Source organism: Centroberyx gerrardi, chromosome 7 (assembly GCF_048128805.1).
Source record: "Centroberyx gerrardi isolate f3 chromosome 7, fCenGer3.hap1.cur.20231027, whole genome shotgun sequence".
Taxonomy (NCBI): Eukaryota; Metazoa; Chordata; class Actinopteri; order Beryciformes; family Berycidae; genus Centroberyx; species Centroberyx gerrardi.
This window is the reverse complement of record NC_136003.1, coordinates 22,850,311-22,873,022: the sequence shown is the minus strand read 5'-3', so window position 1 is coordinate 22,873,022 and position 22,712 is coordinate 22,850,311. Positions and strand designations below refer to the sequence as shown.

Below are 22,712 nucleotides of genomic sequence, written 5' to 3'. Positions count from 1 at the left end.
ACGCTCTGAGACTAGGAATGCACTGATACCACTTTCTCTTTGGTAACTACACAGCTGTTACAAATACATTAGTGTGGATGAACTCTGCTTTGGATTAGTGTTCTCACAACACCAAAATCTTGACTTCTGTACCAGCACTAGCCCACAAAAGGTTTCAATTCTAAATCAATACAAGTAAAATTAAGCAATTAAATAAACTCAAAAAGCAATTTAGTTCTTTGAATGCATTTTTTTAATTTTTTTTTTTCAGCACTTGAAATTGCTGTGTTTAGCCTAAATAAAATGTAAGATTTTCATCCATTTGATCTGTAGGCCACAGATTCTGCATAGCATTATAAAACCTACACAAAGACTGAAATGATCAGTATTGTGATTTTGATAGTTAGTGGCAGTGGCTTCCTGATCCGGACCAAGAATCGTGGCTGCAGTGCTGTCTGCCCCTGGAGGCAGCTTGCTAGGCAGTGTAGTATGCAGCTCGCTTATAGGCTATCGTACTGATTTGCATGCATAAGGATATCATTACATGATTGCACATCACCTCCCATTTCATCCGAAGCAGTATTAGACTGCATTAACAGTGATAGAGTCACAGTTACAGTTTAACTCAATAAAGAAGCAGCCCGCCTCCCTCTCCTATTAGCTGATACGGTCAATATTGCACCTAATACTAACACTACTAGCAGTTTTAATAATAATAATAATAATAATGTGATACTTTATTGATGCCTGTGTCATATTCTCAGCTACAGAACACCACCCCTGGAGCGTTTAAGGATTCAATGTCTTGCTCAAGGACACTTCCTGGCGCCCATGTATTGTCCCTGGGACCTCTCCCTGAGCTAAGGCACAAGAGCCTATTTTCCCCTCTCCATCTCTATAGACTATATGTCACCTTATATTTCAGCTTCCTAGTAGTGTTACTATTTTATTGCTGATTTCCTATGGTACTTTTAGAGAAGCAAACATGCACACCATATTTTCAAAATTCACAGTCACAGCTACTTCTTGACAGCTGTGGGCAGTATTGAACTTTAGCAAGTGAGGATGAGGTCCATATGGGACAATGGGGAGGGTGTCAAATATATATATATATTTTATCATAGTAAGAGAAAAAAATTAAATTCAAAACGTCAAAATAATTTTGAATCAGAATAATTAATTTCCTACTTAAATTTTGATTGCTCTGTGCCCTCGATTAATTTGTCATTGTTTTGCGGTGCAAAACAGTGAAACGTTTGAGAAAAAAAGTTTTGTTTACAATTTCAAAAAGGTGTGTTTCAGTCATTTTTAATTGTTTGCCATCTTTCTGTTTAGGCCACGCCCACTCTCGGTCTTGTCCAATACAGATACAAATAATTTTGTTGATTGAACAAATAGGCACCTCTGCACAATCTTAATATGTGTGAGCACACGTGCATGTATGCATAAGGCCAGGTGTGCTGGATTGGAGTTTTGAAAATGTGATCACCCTAAAAATTGGGCCGTTTTAATTCCACCCCATTTCATGCCCAGTTTCTCCCCGCTGAAGTTAAAATGCCAAGGGAGTAATCCTCTGGTCGAGATAGCACTCGTCTAGGCTAGACCTCTAAAATGATGCATCGTATTAACCATGAAAATAGGAACTCCTGGCTGAATCACTACCCAACTGCAGGCTTGAAGTGACTATAAAATGACTCCAACTGAGGACAACTGTGCTCCGTGCAACCATGCATACTCTGTCCAAAACACTGTGCTTATTAACTATGCATACATCGACTATTACGTTTTTCTAGGAATCGTGAGTGGCTCAATATGCTGTTTAAAGCCTCTTAGCAGTTCTGCAATCACTGTAAAATCACGGCCTCAAATGACATACCATTGCAATAAAAATAGAACACAAACGTTCAAGAAATCTTTCATTGTTTTTTTTAATTCAATAATAACTGAATACCTGGCAGTATAGTGCTTGAGCAGTAGCTAAACAACGTGGTTGCTAGGCGACACATGAGTAGCGGCGTGAGTGGTGATTTTCGGTTAGCGCATTAATATTTAAATTAACGGTTACGCGGTCACAGGTGTGTGTATGTGTGTGTGTGTGTTAAACGGGGATACTAGAACGGCTTCGAACGTGACTAAGCCAATCAGAGCTGAGGACCGGAACTGTCCGTTTTTATAAAACTGAAGCCGCTACAGCCCTTTGCTTCTTTGAAGTGAGCCTCACATCACATTCATGTCTTGGCCTCTTCAGAATGAGCAGCACAGCAGCAGCGGGTGGGGGAGGGGAGCCAGAAACAAACTCCGTACACACACAGCCAGGCCCTTCAGCAGCCGACCGACAAGTGCACAACTTTGCAACACTATTTACCTATTAATATCTGTACTGCCTCTGCTAACGGCCGTTCAGCTACACGAACAACTGACGACCGCAAACATTTCCACTACCGTTACAACACACAGAGGTAAGAGAGATCCCACAACGATTTCCGAATTGACTTACAACCAGCAAAGCGATGGCACATATCTCCCGACTACCGCAATCCCAATCTCTGAGCTGGGTGAAAAAAAAGTGATATATACTTAACCGGTGAAAATCTTCTTGCTGCTTTCGAGTGCATCGGGGATTTGAACCGGCACAGGTCACCGTGAATAGTGTCATAGGTGCGAATTGCAAGAGTTTAAAAATAACAAAGAAAACAGTCCGCTCTCCACCTCTCCATGGCTGTCTCTCACTGTCTGTGCGGAGCCGAGGCTACGGAGCAGATGATGCACAGCGCCTCGCCCGTTCACAACACAAATTGCCAGTGTTTTATTTCTATACATGTGATACTGTTTTTTTTTTCTCACAAGAATTAAAATAAATACAACATAAAAAAAAACTGCTAGTCTTTGAAAAAGAAGGGGAAATATCGCTGTTATTGCAGTTTCTGCGGTGAGAGACCCACGTCACAGGTTGACCTTCGACTCAAACCGTCACAAATATGATGCAGCATTGTTATCTAAAAGCCAAGTCGAATGTATCTAGGCATAATGGCTGACCTTTGTAACCTAATTCAGACCAATAACCTCCTTTGGAAAAATAACTGCACAGATCCTGATACCGTATGAGCACCCAGTGTGGCAATGCTGCAAGACTGCGTATAACCTATAGAAGTGATATTGTGAAATACTATAGATGTTATGTTTGCTATAATGCTGCATTAGGCTATTGATCATGCCAGAATTGCTGTCCACAGTAAATAAGTAGATAATGTATGGATAATGTCTTCTGTCATGGCTTCTAGTGGGGGGGGGGGGGAAATAGAGACCAGGTTTACCTTAACAATGTAGAGGGGAAAAAACAATATGTTCACGATTGGAGCCTTTTCTCAGACAAAACTTACAGGGGCGTATAAGGTGTATAGTTGCTTCTTTTTTTTTTTTAGGCTATTGCAGGTGCAATACTGTTGGAGAGTGGTTAGTGGTTTCTAGAGGCTGTTGTCAGTTTCTTTGGTTCCACACCTGCAAACAACCAGGGCATTCACAAAGCTTTACTAGGCATAAGATGAAAGGCCGGTGTAATGCCATAAAGTCATAGTCATACCTGCATCATATCACATTAATAGCCTGCTCAAAACCTAGATGCCTGTAAAGTGAGGGCTGTATATGTTCCCAGTATTTATTCCAGCAGCATAAAAGCTGAAAAGACCAAACACGTCAGCTAACAAGTTCCTAGGGGCAAAATTGATCTTAGGCAACAAGGTTTACACATCCTTAAATACAGCAAGAATAATGATGCTTCAAATACTCAGTCTTTCTTTACTGCATTAAACATCCATTTCTCTGACTATCAATTTCTATTCAATTTGTCTGTTAATAAATTATTTATCCAAAAGCATTTGATGTTCTTACATCAATAACACAGTCTTTTAGTGAAACGGCAAGAGAACGAATGAAAAGTAAACAAAAATGAAACCAATGAAGTTTCCACATTGGAAAGAATGGTCTTGAGACTGAACCCACGGTCTTATGATACTATAGGGAGTGCACTTGATCGTATTCACTTTATCTGAACATGTAAATGTTATATTGTACGTATGTACTTTATAGTATGTACTTTATCTTGATATGTGCATGTCACCTGAGGGTTGTTGAAACTCTGAAACTCTATTATTACTGTACAGTATGCATTTTATTTTAATAGGTGATTCCACTTTTATCATGTGATATGATTGTGTGCTTAATGTTGAAATAAGTGTTGTTTGCTGTAACAGTGTTTAAGCTGCAAAACAAATTGCTTCAATGAGGACATTAAAGTTTTCTGTTCTTTTCTATTCTATTCTATTCTGTTCTATTCTAGGGAACACTGTCTCCTGCCTGTATATCCAAAAGGCGTCACAACAAACATTAGCAGCCAAAGGTCAGGAGTCCCTCCTTCCCTACGACTTCTAAAAACATCAAAATATCAGTGTTTTGTTGACGCCGCCATATTGACTCCCAAACAGAGTTCCATTATAACCAAACACTATACAACAAGCGACCGTGAACAAGCAAACGTCTCACCTGACTTCATGAGAAAAGGAAAGATATTTAAAAAGGAGGATGTGACCCTACAGTGATATGTACAAACCTGCTATTTTATTTCACAACCTGTCTTCGTATTCTGGTGAAACCCTTAAGGCTTACAAAAGTATCGATGCATTTCAGTATTTCACTTCAGCGTGTCTGAACTATCTAAAAATATTTCATCTTCAAGAGAAAAAGTTTTTCCTGGTAAGATAATGTTACGTTTATAAATTGCTCCTATATGTAATTTCTCTTTTTATCGGTGGACATACAATGAAATTTCCCCCTATACATCCTGACATGATTATTACAACCAATGGCACAACATGTGACAGGCATTTTGGTACTCTGTAAGTAAAGTGTGTTATTTAGAATAGCGATGGATGGCACTTTCTCGCTGTGCCATCCAAACTGTGAACGTTTCTTTAGGGAGTCAAACTGGGAGTCAGAATGGCGGCATCAACAGAACAGTGACATAACTGCAAGTGATGGATGAAAGATGAGTTAAGTGTCTTCTTGTGCTTGTGTTAATCTTGCTTTTATGTGTCTCTTTATCATGCCTGCAGTATGTATGCTAAGCCGCATGAGCGTAACATAAATGACCCCAGTAGTGCCCCTTGTAATACAGCTGTTAACGTGAAATTGTTTCTCTCTGTGCTTTAGTGGAGAGAGAGGAAATGCTACAATAGCTACAGGAAAAAGGGGGGAATTAACAGACTTGATGCAACTACTACTGAAAGCTCAGCCAGTAAACATGTCAGACCAACATTTTAAAAAGAACGTTATAAATGTATGTAGGTTTAGGTTTAATAGTACTGGTTTTGGTCTTAGCCTATACAATGTCTTCAGAGAATTTACATCCCGTGACTATGCGACTATGCGTTTGTGCGCATTTGGTTTGGTGTTACAGCCTCTTTTCGAAATAGATTAAATTAGGATTTTCTGTCACTGATCTACACACAGTAACTCATTGTAAAAGTGGATGTTTTTATTTGCAAAATTTTACAAGTTAATTAAAATTGAAAATCTTAAATATTTTGAGTCAATAATGAGCATTCGACCCCTTTGCAGTGACACTCCAAATTGAGTTAACGTGCATCCATGTTCTTTTGAATGGTTCCACATGACATGTGCATGTCATTGCAGAAGCTCTAGCTTGAAGCCCAAGGAACTGTCCGTAGAATGCAGAGACCGAATTGTGATGAAGCACAAATCTGGGGAAAGATATAAAACAATTTCTAAAGTGTTGAGATTTCACAAGTAAGCTCCATCATTAGGAAATGGGAAAAAAAATGTAACTACCCAGACTTTTCTTAGACCTGGTCGACTGACCAAACTTTGCCACCGAGCAAGGACCTTAAGTCGGGGAGGAGAGCAAGAACCCAAGAACTACAGTGTATCATGGCTGCAGTGGCAGATCTATCTGGAAGGACAACAGTCTGTGCAGCACTTCACAAATCTGGGCTGTATGGCAGAGTGGCCATTCAGAGTGGAAGCCACTTCTGGAAGTGCGTAACAGCAGCCTGGAGTTTGCAAAAAGGCACGTGAAAGACTGAAAGTGTGAGGCAAAATATTATGTGTTCCGATTAAATGGAAATTTAACTCTTGAGCTGTAATGCACAACACTATCTGGCAGAAACCAGACACAGCTCATCACCCATATAACACCATTCCTACCGTGAAGCATGGTGGTGGCAGCATCACACTGTGGGGGACCTTTTAGTAGCAGGGACTGGAAGACTTGTAAGAATAGAGGGCACAATAAATAAGCAAATTCTTGAGGAGAACCTAAGTGCCAAAAACCATAGATTGGGGTGACAATTTCTGTTTCAACAGGACAATGACTAAACGTGCAGCCAAATCACTGGAATACCTTCAGAACAAGAATGTGAAAGTCCTGCCAAAGGCCACATGTGAATTTTACAAAGTATTGCCTCAGGAGGCTGAATACTTATTTAAATGAGACATTTCTATGTTTCATTTTCAATAACTTTGCAAAAATGTGCAATGTGTGTCATCTACACAGCTACACAATCTATACAAAGGTAGTTGAAAACTCCAATTAATCTATTTTGTATTCTGTCTGCAACACCACAAAATGCAGAAAACGTCAAGGGGGAAAGCTGTCTGAAAGTATTGTGTTTGCGTGTATGTGTGTGTATATATGCCACACTACAGGCTCATTGTCTGTGCTTGCATTTTGTAAATGAAGATGATGGGGGTGGGGAATGCTGATGTTCATGCAAATCAGCATGTTTTACCTTAAGTATGAACTTCTTCCTCATGCATCCTCCAGCAGTACATCCATTTATTAAGGCTTCCATTGCAGGGTCATTTAACAAATCAGGCTCCAGTAAAGGTGACATCCCTCTCACCCCTGTGAAATGGGAAGGCCTCGCCAAAGGAGATTGTCGCCATAATAGTTTGTCTTTTCCATCCATTTGTTCCTGAAAAAGAAGAAATATCGAAAGTCTAATATCAAGTGTTATATTTCCATGACATGTAGATTCATTTGACTTAAAACACCAGCGCTAAATTTTGTAGCAAAAAGCTTCTTTTCTCATATTTCTAAATAAAAGGAATAAAATCATCCAATAATGAAATAGAAGTTATAAAAAGATAGAATTCAAGATCATCAACAATGAAGCCCTGGTGTCAGAACCAAATTACTCAGAAGGCATTTTATTTTCAATATTCATTAAAAAATTATATATTCAGAGATATGGAAAATACATGCATTATCATAATTAATTCATTTCATACTATTGCATGTTTACATGGTATCAGTATAGCTCTACAATGCTCAAAAGTTTATGATCTTTCTCTAACCTCGTCCCCCTGCCAAATCTCATGCACTTCAGCTAACACTAGCACACCTAACGAGATCTGCTCACAAATGATTTGGTTTCTGTTTGGCGGCAGCTGACCTTGGATCTTGCTGATAACATGTAATGTAACAGGGCTACTATAATTAGACTAAACCTCACCTGGAAGGCGGAAGGTATAAAATAGCCTACACCGACACTGGTAATACATAGGCCAAGCTCCCAAACTTTCTCATGTCATAAACTCCTGCCAGATGTGTGTGTGTAACCACACATAAGATCTAAGATTTTGTTTCAGGGACCCCTTTTCTGAGATAATGTTTGCTGTTAAATATGATCTGTTACAGTACTGTATACCTGCTGTAGTCACTCTTATTCATTCATTGTTCATTGTGCTGTTAAATAAAATATATAGTGAAGTTACAGTATTTTGCTGGGCGCTACTAGGGACTTTCACAAGGACCCCTGGGTGTCCCTTGCCCTACTGGATTAGGATAAAACAAAGTAAATGCACTCTACCTGAGACCATGGAAGCCACAGTAAACTGTCATGCTGTTTACTGTAGAGATATTAGTTGCTTTCTCATATGGAATATGTAACGTTGGATTAACTTTTCTGGCAAAGGCTTGTTCACAGCCAAAATTTACTATTACCTTTTTTCATGTAGCACTCTATTTTTCCAAAAATAATATGCTAATTAAAGGATGCTGCTTTGAAGCAATGCTTTTCTGTAAAATGAACAAAAAATGCTCCTAGTGTTGTTGGGAAACTCTAAAATTTTCTGTCAAATTTCATGGAAACTGGCTGCCAGTGCGGCAAGTTTCCTTGAGTAGAGCCCCATGAATCAAGTTCCAAAACAAAACTCACTAATCTACTTGCACACACAACATAGCATTTTGCCTAAAACATATTGAAATGTTTAGTTACTGTAGCACCTATTTGCCTACAGAGATTACCCTTGAAACAGATTTGTTTGTAGTCTGTATTGGAGATGAGGAAATAACATAATATGACATGACAGCATAAATTACAGTACATTTATTTTTCATTGTATCACTTTCAATGCATATACAGCTATATAATTACAAAATATCAATTGCAGTTGGCACGACGCTCTGTCAATCAAAAGAGCTTTACTAATGGAAAGTAATTAGGTATCACTGTAAATTCAGTGTTTCAGTTGATCTTTGATGTAAACCCAGTTTACAACCCATTCATGATATCAGTGCAATATTCTGCTTAGTACCATCATTACTTTTATTCACACTGACTTATCCCTATTGTTAACATTCATAAGATATGCAACTTCGGTGTCATTTGTGACCTGTTTTGGGCGGCAACTGTAATCTCTGAAATCATATTCAGATTATAAAAATAAATTCAGTCCAGGATTACTTTTCAAAAAGTGGATAGAATGATTACAGTTTTTTGTGATTGCATTTACATCTTGGATTACTTGAAGCCACAATCTGTGATTGCAGCATCTCTGTTGCTCTTTGAAACACTGTTTTCCTAACACTGGATTTGTGTATATAGTGATTTATTGTATTGAAGATATATATATAGGCAGCAAATGTCAGAGTGTTATTGTGTTGATTGGACTTATAACATTTTCAGAGTTAAATTCACTGGCGATTTTGCTGTGATGGGTTATGAAATATTTAAAAAAGTCAAACTCTTCAAGAATGTAAGTAAATATTACTGAAGTTGTGGTGGCCAAATAAAGTTAAAAAACAAAAACATTAAAGACAGCTAACGCCTACAAAATGAATATCTCTGAATTTAACCTTTGAAATATCTTATTCCTAATTTCCTACACTCTAGGACAGTTTAGTCTGTATTAATTACTCATTACTACTACTATATTTACTACTGTCTGCAATAGCCAGAGACAAAAACATTTGTCCTGGCTCTTATGTTCTGACATACAAATCTATAAAGAATCAATTGGAATAAATCCCGTGACAGCACCCAGGTTGATTTTCTGGGCATGAGGTACATTTTCTATTTCACAACTTTAACATAAAGACATATTGATGGTGCAGTTAAAAAAAATACTTCTTTCCACTCTCAATAGCACTGCTTTAGATCTGCTTTAGATCTGGTAAGACACATAACACTTAATCTGTGACATACTGGATTGAGAGGTTTGATTCTCTGATTTTAGCTGTAGTGGAGAGTTACTCACGATCACAATTGGGCTGTCTTACAAAATTAGCATATGTTAATTCATAAGGTCTGATTTCACCATGGAATCCTCCCATAACTCCTGTGGCCCCTTCTAATCTTTGAAGTCCCACTGCCTACTGTCAAGAGCTTTAAGAGGAGGATCAACTGTTACCTCCACAGGTGTCTGGGCCCACCATGAGGCCTGAGCAGCATCACTTTATATGGGCAGAAGATCAAACTGAACCTCCCCATAAGCAGCTGACGAAAGATTTCATGATCACCCACGCAAGCGAATTGTTGCAGTACGGGGAATCCTGTGGCCCTGGCTTCAGTTTCGCTAGCTGGCATGGAAGGTAGGCCCAGGAGTAAGTGGAAGGCACAGGATGCAGTTGAGTAGGCAGAGTCACGACTGGGTCGCAGCATCCTGGTTGGGCAAGCAGCATCCAGACGGGCAAGATACAGGCAGGATATGGTAGTTTTCCAACAGGTCACTATGACAAGGCCGAAGGCAAAGACTGATGTCAACTGATCCAGGAGAAGGTATGAGCAGCAGTTAAGGAGTTTTATTTTAGTTTTGCACCAGTACAGCATTGGGGATGTGTTGACAAAATGGGAGCAAACAGTGGACAATAAAATCTCTTAGTCCAAGCTTTGCCAGGCCAAGCCTAAGCATATCAAGTTCATGATTACAAAGCTGAATCACCACCACTAGCCCTGTGCCTCAGGAGAGAAATGACTGAAGCACATCCTCATCTGTTGCCCGAAAGCTCCTTTGAAAGGGATACCATCACTGGTGCCATGACCGGTTGTTGAAGGCAGCAGCAGACACCATCTGTAGAGACCTCACCCAGACCAAACCCTTTCACCTAGCAAGGAAGGCCATTATTTTCATCAAAGTGGTTGAAAAGCCACAGCCTGACCTGACAGTGTCAGTTGGACTCCACAGAATACTTGTAAGACTGGCAGAAAAAGGCTGATCGAGGAAGCGTCTCAAAATCCCACACACCATTGCAATGATCATGCTTAGGCCAGACAACTGTGCTCCTGTTTGAACCATCAAAGCAAGTGGTCAGACTGTTTCCTGAGACAATCAGATGGAGGCCAATGAGGAAGAGAACAAAGTATGAGGACGAGCTGGATGAGTGTTGAGAGCCCATGGAGTTGGGCTGTAGAGGGTTCCCAGGCCAGTCCCTGTGCAGCGGCTACAGTCTTTTAGTCATGCAATAGAGGAGGGACATCAAAACTATAACCAAAGTTAGAGAGGGCCTCAAGATGGATGTAGCTCAAGAGGAGCAATCTGTGGACTACATATGTTACTTGGACGAAAGCTGTGAACTTATCAACCCAAGCTAGGATGATCAGTCCAAAGCAAGAGTGTCTGACATTGGTAGACTTTACACACCCAGAGTTACATCACTAATGATGTGCCCAAGTCTATCAGAAAATATATTGTATATATACTGTATATCAAATTCCCTTTTAACAGTACACCTTTTACTCCCCAGACCTAATGCCTTTCTTTGGCCTATTGGGCATCTACTGAACTCGGTGGATCCAGAACCATGAATTACTCATGAGCTACACCCACTTAAAAAAAATAAAATAAAATAGATCACACATATTCCTCTCTTTCATTATTGATACAATTCTGAGTACACAACCCTGAGTATCTGCCATTACCAAGTAATGATTTGATACAGACAAATTTCTCCTCTCAAAAATTACACACCAATGAATAATTAGTCTGTCTCAATGCCAAAATGACTGGAAAAATAACAGAAATATAATTAATAATAGTAATAATCGAAACAATTAATAGTAATAATCAACACTGACTAGAAAGTGTGCAAGCACACAAAAGTTTATTTCCAATAACGTAACTCCTATATGTGGATTGTAGACACATTGCATTTACACTTTGACCCCCTTTTCACCTGGCATTAACATGCATCTTGAGTGATCGGACTGTAATCGGCCCTAATGATAATAGCCCTTACATCCACGTCCACAATCCACATATAGGAGTTATGTTAATGGAAATAATCTTTTGGGTACAGATCCAACCAGGAAGCACAAGCAAAACAAACGAGGCAGCAGTCAGCTCGGACAGCACCAAAAATGAATTATCAGGATATTCGTGGATGGGGAACAAGCAAGATCAAAGTGTTGGTAAGGTGTTGTTAAGTCTTGTTAAATATTTTTTACTTCTAAAACCAAGCTTTTTTCTAGGTTTTTTTTTTTATAATAATATTTGCTCTATTTTTTCTGAAAAAATATACCAGAAAATTACTTCAGATTGATCTGAGGTGTACTTTCCTTCCTCGCAATATAATATCACAAATAAGCATAATGAATTCTAATTTGTATCTCTTAACTGTGTTATGTATGCTTCTGAGCTGTGAGCCATAACAAAGACAGTTAGTGACCTGAAGCTGTTCTTTTGACTTCCACTGGCACCCCTTTTATATCTACCCTTAGGAACATCTTTGACAGTAAACTGCTATAACAGGAGGTTTTGATAGCCTAAAGGTCAGAGAAGAAAGCTTGTGACCGGAAGGTCACTGACTTGAATCCCTTGAATGGCTGGGAAATCCTGGGTGGAGAAAGTAAATGACAAATGCCCTCCCTTTCCTCAACTACCATCAAGGTGCCCTTGAGCAACTTCCCCGGTGGAGCTGCTCAGCAGACAGTAGAACAATAAAAACTGTGCAGCTCCCAAATGTAATGTGTGTAACTCTGTGAACCAGACCAGGGCATTGCTGAAATTTGCAAAGCTTATGTAAAAGCCATATTTTGAGTCAGAATAGTTAAAGAAATGTAGTGGAAGGTAATACTGTTATTGAATATTAACTGTTATTTTTTCCATTCATTCATTCACTGATACTGATTTCTAATTACAGAAAAATGCAAAATCCACTAGTTGTAGTTTGTTACAAGAGCTGATGTAATCATTGCTCTTAAAAAAGGAGGAATCAGAATGTATGAATGATTTCACAGCTAAACTCTCACTGTTAGGAAATATGATTTTTAAAAAGTAGTTTCAAACCCTTTAGCATCCTGTTGTAAAGTCTTCACAGAGAAAGACTTCATATATCCCAGGCCTTTTAGTTGTCTTTTGTTCCACCTGTCAGTGTGGATTTACACCCCCTTGTAGGCCTTGGTTGAAATAGGCTTATCTTTGTTGAGGACTCTCCGATTAACAAAAGCCCATTAAGACATTTAAGTGAATGCTTCTTTTCTGAGTGCACACTATAGAGATTTCTGTTTTTTTCAAATTGGTTGTCTTAAAAGAATTCACTACAATTTGAAAGGAACAAAAGGAACAACAAACAAGACAATCTTATGTTTCAAAGCCCTCAAAAAGACACAAATAAAAATAGAGAAATTACATAGGTCTTCTAGCTGAACAAATCTGACAAAACTGATGCACTTAAAACCCTACATATGATTAATCAAGTAACCAAAATAGAGAAATGAATAAAACTTTGTCTTTGGCATATTTAGGTTATATGCTGTTTTTTAAGTTCTGAGAATTCTTCAGAGAGTAATATCAAAAGACTGTCAGAAAATGTATTCTGGAGTCCTGCTGATGTCCTTTGTCCTGGCTGAATATATCATGACTAACAAGCCCAGGAGTGGATTAGGCACAGAGGATTTAACAATTTGCAGACTTGAGTTTATTTTGCAGGATATTCTGGCTCATAGAGCACCATATTCTTACTAGCATGGAAAAACCTTATTTAAAGGCCCATATGTCTTATGGTGACATAATAGAAATGACATACTTCTGTATCCATGCACCAAATGGCGAAAGTACCTTATCAGATATCTGTTGGCTTGAAGAAATTCAAACAAATGTAACCATTGAGTCTATCATGGTCTTCACTAGTTTGGTCAAAGGATGCACATTAAGCAGTCAAATCAAATGATGTGCTTTGCCTTTGACGAGAGGCAGGACACAACAAAAGCAGTACGGCAGTAAAATGAAGAACGATTACGGCCACAGAGACATAATAGAACGATAAACAATATAATTTAAAGTTATTGGCAATAGCAGATTTCATCCTTGGTGATTCAAAAGCAGACATCATACCTGCTATCTTCATTTGGATTTACCTTACTCTGTGGATCTTGGTTTTGTTGTGCTGAAATGCAGACTACTCCCACCGTTTGTCTATGGATCGAGTATAGTCCTTCGCAGTCTGCAGTATGAACTGCCGCCATCTTTAATCACAACGGAGTCCATCTGTCGATGGTTCTTCCCTTTCTACCCTCTCTTTCTCTGTTCCAGTCTCTCTGTTCCAGCCCTCTCTGTTTGTTGTGGGGGGTTCTTATTTTCCAACCAACATCAAACTACCATATCGACAGGCTCATGGGCCGCCCAGTAGGGGGGCAGCATGAACATGCTGCATTGGCTGTTGTCCTTTTCCAAGCCGCAGATTTACCGACCACACTTACTTTTCTCAAAATCATATGGATAGCAAACAAAAAATTATTTTAGCTCTCAGGCCTTTGATTTCAACAAGCCTGGCCTCAAAGCTCCTCCATGGTGGCCACTGAATTCATCTTTTCCTCAGATGTTCCGAGTAATGAGATTTAGAGCACTCTGCTTATTGAGGCCAAATTTGTATAACTAGTTGCAGAATCGTAAATTCATAGGTACGATAATATTACATTCTGAAAAACTGAACAAAATGACTTTGTTTTGCAGTTCTTCCATCGTATGTATTGTGAAAGCAGCATCTTGATAGTAAACAAGAGCTCAGCTGGAATTCTTTGATCACACCAATTGAAACTAAATTTGAACTGAGCAGCCTCTGACTACATTTTTTTTAAGTACGAGCACACTCCTTTTCTCTGCTTTCATCCAACTAATGCATTTAATTTAAATTGACACTACCTTTTTGTTCATGCTGGTCCCTTATTATGTTCAAAGACTGAACGCTAAGGCGGATCTTGTTTACTGTCACTGTTTTGTTCCGCCAAACACTCTCAATGAACAATAAGAGGAGTTGAGTTTCAAAATGGTAGATGCTCTCACCTTCCTCTCCTGCTGTGTGGGTCGTCGGATCTTGTTTCTGTGGTCCGCCATGACTGGGCGCAGTCCCCTGCTTGCCACTCTGCAATACTTTCTCATACTCATGAACCTGTTTCTGTTTCTTACTAGTGTGTTGCTGACAGATGAGCATCTTTACTTTATATTGCAGCTTCAGCCCTGCAACCCTATTGGAGGAAACAAGGACCAGATGATTGTCTGCAGAATTGTATTGTAACTATGGTAACAGACCCAACAGGCATGACTGATATGCTCCTAATTGCTGGGTACACATTTTCTGAGTCCAGTTAATGAATTTGATCATGGTTCATTAGGATTTAAGTGTGTCAGTAAAACAAAAACAAATTAGAAAATACAAATAAATAAAGCAGTGTTGTGCGAAATCAAGTAAATTTCTTAGAAATTACACATTTCAGCAATAAGGAGTCTTTTCGATCATCTGCATGGCAAAAACTGATATTTTGTTAAAACTTAAATCCATTTGCTATATGAAGTTGTGGAGAAAATAGCCCCAGCGTCAATAAGCAGAAGAATGCAAACAAAGAAGGAGATAGAGGGGGGGGAAGAAAATTTAGAGAAAGGGGGAGAGATGATATTGCCTTTGTTGTGTAGCTTCATCAGCTGCTTACCGTTCAACTGGATTTCACACTTGCATGTCTTGCTGTAGCCAGGGTCAGATCCAGCATACCCTTCTCACAATGACCAATTTTCTCCTCACACTGAGGCATAGACCGATGGTGTTGGCTGCCACTTGCATTCGTCTTGATTGTGACACACTTAAACACATTTTATTTTCAGATGTTAACTTGTCAGTGGTCTTTCTGTCACATACACAACTGAGTTGAAGTTAAAAAAAATGATTTTTGACAAAAACAAAAATGCTGCTCAGATACATATGGTAACGTTCCCGTTTCTCTAAGAGACTAGCAGGAGGGAGATTACAAGACTAACAGGATAAACAGCAAGTTGCCAAAGGGATGATCCCTAAAAAAACAAAACTCAAAGCTTATAGTAACTTAACTAAATTATCAGAAAGACTAAAACATAGACTATGTGATATGTTACGATGGATAGCAAGCACATAATGTGTATACATAAGCATACATAATAAATATTTGTAACTATTGCTTTAAGGATTTTTCATAGTTCATAAATCCCCAATCTTGGATAAACTCACCAGTTATAATTATTTACTTGTAGGTTTTTAAAAAGGAGTACTTGCAGAGAGAAAATAAGCTCATCACAACAGGTTCTGTGGCTAGGTGCAAAGAAACTTTTAACAGCATCCCAATCTATTTAAATGGAAGTACTGCCAAGTTTAAGAATGTAGATGTGTTATTCTTATGCCTCAGAAAATTATTAGGTATTCTTTTTTATTTATTCAATGATGCATATACACGTTTTTGATTTAAAATGATCTGAAATTCTAAACATATACACTGGCATTATTATCATTAGTAGTATTGCTGTTGTTATAACTATGTATAGCACTTTTCTCAAAGTTATTTAGTGCTGTAAAATAAAGGGAACAAATCAAATGTATTAAACATCAGCTATTGAGGAAAGACTGCTAAAACCATTAATGGCAATAGCTCATGAAGGCCAACTCAGCAAAATTTTAAATCATATTAGACTCCCAGTAAACAAATAAGAAATACTGCTACAGCATGAAAAGGGCAAAAACAAAGCATCAAATCACGTGAAATGCACGCTCATAAAAATGAGTTTGCGTTTGTTTAAGGTTGTTTGAAAGTTTAGTGGCTCTGATCACAAATCCACCTTTCGTGTGGTATATAAGAGGTTTTTCTGTAGATCTACAACTATGCTCCTGTATGTAGGGAATTTATTGCTTTAGAAATAATCAATGAAAGCAAAAAATCAATTCTACATTTAACTGGAAGCCAAATGGGAGTTTATATGATCTTTCCTCTTATGTCCAGCTGCTGAATTCGGAGCTCAATGCAGACAAGAAGGAGCTACAGAGTTACAATAGTCAATGTGAGATGAAATAATGCCATGAATAACTCTCCTAGTCAGAAAGGGATCAAAATGACCTCATTTAGAGATATTTCTCAACAAACAAGACTTAACAACTCATATTTTTAATGGCATATTCTGCTAATTGGACTATACTTGCTGAGGTATAGTGCTGTTCTGTGAGCTAGATTGGATGGGGCTGATGATGTCACAGTTCTGTTTCAGCATGAGCTGAAATCCATTGTAGCTAGTTCATTTAGCTGCTTTTGAAGATTGTTTTGATGCGGTTCCTTTTTAAGTGATTTGATGATAATAGCAATATAACAATTTAGGTTTTTCAAAGAAAGCATTGTAGTATGCATTTTTACGCTGATGATACAATCTTATATCCCATGGGCTCCATTCCAAACCAGGCTCTTACCAGATCACAGTCTGCCTCTGATGCTCTCCAGATATTCTCACCAATCTCAAACTTGTTTCAAACTGACAAAACAAAACATGTTATTCACTTGGACTTTTGCTACTAATATTGATAAAAGTGCAGTATACTCAAACCTCTTATACCATAGGTATCTGGTTGCAAAGTGAATTGTTTGAATATGAAAAAATCTTTTCAATACGTACATTTTAAGCCATATTTGTTTTAATACTGCAGCCATCAGCTGTCATACAACTTTAATGGTTTCTAGAGGGCAAAGTTACAGCCGCAAAGAGTCTTTAAATCAAACTAGAAACTGTAAGGATTTAGGTGATTTCAAGTATGTTAAGGTATCTTTCCAGGAAATGGAGTTACAAGTGATTGAAGATTTACCATTACACAGGATTTGATGTTGCAATCCTTTGTACCATAATCCAAGATGAGCATTCAGAAGCCCAATTCAGATGTCAAAAGAATGATGTACCAATCCACAAATGGCAACTATAGAGGACATCAGGCTCTGCTGTCATAAATCTACAGGACCATCAGACAAGCCGCACCATTCACAAGCCACCTAATCTAAATGTTACAGGGTTGAGTGTGTGAGTGCAGGTGCTGTAGGCTATGTCACTGGGGTTTTCAAGTGGACACGTCCCATCACAGATGTTGCGTTAAATTAAGCTCATGACACCTCCAGAACGGTGATTTCTGGCGTCCCACAACCATCCCTCTCAACATCCGCTCTCAACACCAAATACAGCTAGTTGCCTCCACTGCCCTGCACCTACAGTACACTTAGGCTTATCCCTAGTTCACAACATTACTGAACAATTTCTAAACTCACGATTGATTTCGACAATAACAGCAGGCTGATGGGACAGCTGATTCCTCTGGCTTGGAACGACCCACTCAGCAGTTTGGAAATTGAATTATAGGCTAAAAGGACAGCTGCTTCTGCTGGCTCAGCAGATCAGAAACCAAATTGTATCAGAAAGCCAACATATCAACACTCTAAAGAATAAATATATCAGCAACCATGCTACTAACAAACAGCCACACCAACCAGATATGCATGCATTTTAAATTTGTAAAATTTGTAAAAGTAAAAAAACATAATTATTAACTAACCAGACATTCAAGTGGCTACCTGACTCCCAGCATGGTCAGTCAGTAGTGCTGTTGTACATCTGTCATCGGGAATTATTAGTCAAACTCTGCTGTCTAGTAGCACTGGAATACTGTCACAAAATAAACGTAACCCTCCTGTCATACATGAGACTTTAATGTTATGAACTGTCTGATCATTTCATGTCTCCAACACATTTAGAAAAAGTATACTTTAATGAAAAGTGCACGGTGCATGATGCACATACACTGCACACTTAGATCCATGGAGAATTTCACTTATTGCCGAGGTTTCAGTCTCATAAGACCTTCATCAAGGCAGACTTGGCAAACAAACAACACAACAAGAATACAGAGTCTTATATTCTCTTAATTTGCCAAACATCTGGGTAACCCAGTCATCGTAACATTTCTCCTCCACCTCACTGTAAACTCAGCTCTCACTGGATATTGGCAGTCTCCGCTCTTTGATTGAATCTGTAATCCCAATACACTTTTGATGATCTAGCCCAGATCATTCTACCAGTTGATCAATGTGGTTCAGATTGAATCCGTAAACCCTCCCACACTACCAGATAATCTGTGCAGACCATCAGTCCGGACCAAGCCTTAGATTGGGGATTCGCCTCCCGATTGTTGGGATGTCCAAATATGGTGTTAATCAGCCTGATAATCCTCTAGTGTGCCCGGGGCTTTAGTGTGACTCCAGCAGATCTAGAGGGATCTGGATGTAGATTCCTGCCCTGCTGGTAAGTATAATAAAAGACCAGGGGTAAAACTGGTATCTAATTTAATCAATGAATATGTGCTGATAGACACTGCAATGGTTGCTTCTAAGAAATGCACAGTTCCATGTGTATAACCAGGCATTACACTTAACATAATATCACCAGTGGCTCAAGGACTATTCCATGCAGATATAAAGAGAGTTTATTAGAAAACACCACATAGAAAACATGTTACAGAAATCTGACTGTTTTCAAATTCTGCATACTAAAACAGCCTAGTGGCCAGCAGGTGCTTAGAGTCCTCAAAATTCAAACATAGAAATAGTATTTCTTTCTTTACTGTTTACATAATGAAAGTTATGTTAAATATACATACTAAGGATATACTACGGTCTACATCTAACAATAGACTAAGTAAGCCTTTAAACATGTAGCTCTATGTAGCAAATATAAATGTGTCTTTGTTCAACAAACAGTTAAATATTATTCTCATGGACTCAGTGCACAAGAGTATTCTTCCACAAGCACAGCAAAACAAGCTGATTTTTCAAAGAGAGTCTATAAAACAGACTAATGAATAATTTAAAACATAGCTACATTAATACTTATTCTCTCAGGGAGTGAGCTGCTTGGTGCTCACCACATGAACAAAAATGCCCCAGAACAATGTGATCTCAGACTGAAAGATATCTCTCAGGTTACGGTGCTGGAAGGATTTAGAATTAAAAAAAAAAAAAAAAAAGGCAGAGCTACTCTACTGAACAAAAAAATCAATGCTGTATATGACATTATAAATTCCACAGTAGCACATCCAGAAATCTAAAAATCTCTTAGATTCACTCAACAGAGAATGCACATGATTTTTGATATCTTTTGCCTAAGACAGTTGGCTACATATATTGTCCAATAAAGCTTCACCTTTAGGGCAAGGCTTTTATACTGCAAGAAAACATTTACTATATACAATATTTTCACTCTGTGTCACGATGACACCTCAACAATCAGCATTCACACTCCCATTAAACCTTGAGATTTGGAAATGAACTCCACAGAATGTAATTCTAATCACTACCCACAATTCAGCAAATCAACAACACAATAAGCATGAAATTTGTGTGGCAAATTCCTAAGTCATCTCTAGACATTAAATCACAGCATAAACCTATCACATTTAACTGTTCTAGCTTTTGTTAATGTTCATCAGTATAAAAATAAGTTAACATCACCTCACTAGTTTGAGTTTCAGCCAAATGGACCTATGTTCTGCTTGTTCTGTCTTGGTGGATATATGCATAAAAGATTGGACTTTTATGGAAACAAACAATGTCCCATCTCTGAATTAGCTGCAGCTGCCTATGAGCGGCTTATGCAACAGAAACCCTTCTTCTGGTCTGCGTGCTGCTGATGACTTGCTGTAAGCAGGTCAAGGTGAATACTCCACATCTGTGATTTTCAACGCTAACTCATTCCCAATGGAAATGAGTCTTATTCATTTTTCAAACAGCCTCTAGGATATCTGATCCAAAAAAAAAGCCCCTCAGGCGAGCATTCATCTTTGATGTTTTGAAAAGAAAGACAGTGAAAAGCTCAGTCTGGCCTCATGCATATTGTATCGCTTGGAAAGGAATTACAGACAGCCTACCGGTTCTCATAGATATCAGCTATGCAAGCCCAATTTAGAGAGTGATGTTCAGAGTTTATTATAAAGAAATTGACAAGAACATTAATTAAAACTTTGATTTGATCCCACTGCAACATAAAGACTGGATTTACCAAGTGAAAAAAAGCCTTTCTCCTTCCTCCCAGCACAAGCAATTTCTTTATTCTTCTCTTAGACTTTCCCATTAATGTACAAGAGGAGATGATAGAACAGAAACTGACAGCAAGATTAATCATGTCGCTCTACAATATGTTACTAACTGCATGTTTAAACTGTTGAATAATCATCAAGAAGGCAGGAAAACATAACATGATCATAGCCAGATGGAATAGAAACAGAAAACTTGATCAAACTTCTACTAGTTTATAGAAAGTTTCACTGAAACTCAAAATAAGTGAAAGCAGACTGAGTCGGCGGTGAGGGAAAGTGGGCTTCTCAACATTTTCTTTATTTTTTTTTGAAGTTTCACATTTCTTTTGTTATTGAAAATGTTTTTTACACAAACAATCATGGCAAACAAAATAGATCAATATTTGGGGAAATGGACAGAGCAAAACACATTCACAAGTTGTAACTTACCACCATCGAGGAAATGCTAGACATTTGAAAATTAAGGGTCAATAAGGAGACAGTAAAGACAAGAAAATGTAAAAAAAGAAAATGTAGATTGTATATAGCTTATTACAATAACAAATTGTAAGTGTTATACAGTTCTAGAGCCTTTTTGTGGCTCATTAGTTTTAAAGATTTCACATATAATCTTAATTCAATTAGAAAGATTACAAAACTCGAAATAAGTGAAGGAAGACTGAGTTAAAGTGGGTTTCTTTACGTTTGGTTAGAGCTCGTTTCCTTCCCCTCACTTCCGGGTTCGAACGTCCCTCCGTTTGTCAGCGTTTCAGTACACGGGCTCTTCAGGGTGGGACAGGGACACATGGGCCTGCTGCTTCGGTTTGCACACATACGTTAACAGCCTCCCCTTGTGGCTGAATGGAAAAGATGCAGCATCATTTCAGCAGCTCACTTGGCGCATGACGGTCCTCTGGCGATATGTGGAGCTCGAGCCGTGTCCGCATTAGCTCTTATGCATCTTTGTGTTTTCAATATATCATTCCGACCAAACAATATATAGCTAATCCCAGCTCCATTGAAGTGTGGTTTAGGTCTAAAGGGATCCGGAGCGCCGGGGTTAGCGCAGGCGCGGTGGCCAAGTGGTAAGGCGTCGGTCTCGTAAACCGAAGATCGCGGGTTCGAACCCCGTCCGTGCCTTTTGGACATGATACCTACTCCAAGACAACAGGTAAACTCAGTGTGTGATATCGACCAATAATAGCCTAGATGTATGGAATAGGAAACAAGAACGAATCGAAGGAAATCCTATAAATCTACAGTGGTCGCTGTTTAATCCATTTCTAGACAAACTCCCGTGGATTCATGTGAATATTTTAGGGGTAAAGCCCAAGCCACGATGATCCCTTTTTGCCACTTTTGCTTAATTTGGCCCCATAGATTTGGAGACTAATGCTAGTAATGTCTGAAAGAGAAAAACTGTAAATTGACCTTCTACTGCTATGTCCATCCGTTTAGTTTCAGTTTACACTAATTGCCATGAAATCATCAAGGGACATTGTAGTTCTGAAGAGGTGCATTCATTTTCCTGAACACTTAAAATCTGAGAGAGAGAGTTTGTTTGGGGTGTGTTTTTGTTCATAGCATAGCCTTTTATAGCCTCGTCTCAGGGAAAGTCATCAATATAGTGAAACCAAGACAGTCAGTGTTGGTGCCACAGGGGGCGCTGTAACCTCCTTCACCTCAGGGTGTCGCTGTAAGCTGTCACCTATTGCCTATAAATCAAGAACATAGATGTTTAGATAGGCCTGATGCAATCATTTAACACAATCTGAGACATGTTTAGATTCTTAAATCACGTGTTATCTCCGTCACATGATGTTGGAGACAAGATGTATTTAATTAAATTAAATCTAAATAATGGTCTGAAATCTGCCCTAATGCAGGCAAGAATGGGAGGCTTTTGTGTGTCAGTTTCAACCTGAGTGTGCATCTAAAAATCCCCCGTTGCCCCTGTGCTCATCCTCTACTGTAAATGGAGGTTGAAAGTAGGCTACAGGTACAATAATAGAAGTGGGTTGCTTGAAACACCACGGTTGTGTTTTGAAACCAAGAAAAGCAGCTGTGGCAAGCTAAGAATGAAGGTTAACCCACTAAATGTGAT

The 22,712-nt window shown here is 38.7% G+C and overlaps 1 protein-coding gene and 1 non-coding gene across 3 annotated transcripts in view; one reads left to right on the top strand and one right to left on the bottom strand.

Moving 5' to 3' along the window:
- Positions 1–2,694, bottom strand: part of axin1 (axin 1) — a 28,287-nt gene extending 25,593 nt beyond the window's left edge. For both annotated transcript variants that reach the window (XM_071925719.2, XM_078284910.1), the window contains exon 1: positions 2,562–2,694. The gene's annotated coding sequence lies outside the window, so the exon portion shown is untranslated. The remainder of the gene's footprint in view (positions 1–2,561) is intronic.
- Positions 2,695–21,676: 18,982 nt separating this feature from the next.
- Positions 21,677–21,748, top strand: trnat-cgu (transfer RNA threonine (anticodon CGU)). The gene has a single exon. It is a non-coding gene; the product is annotated as a tRNA-Thr (tRNA).
- Positions 21,749–22,712: the final 964 nt, after the last annotated feature.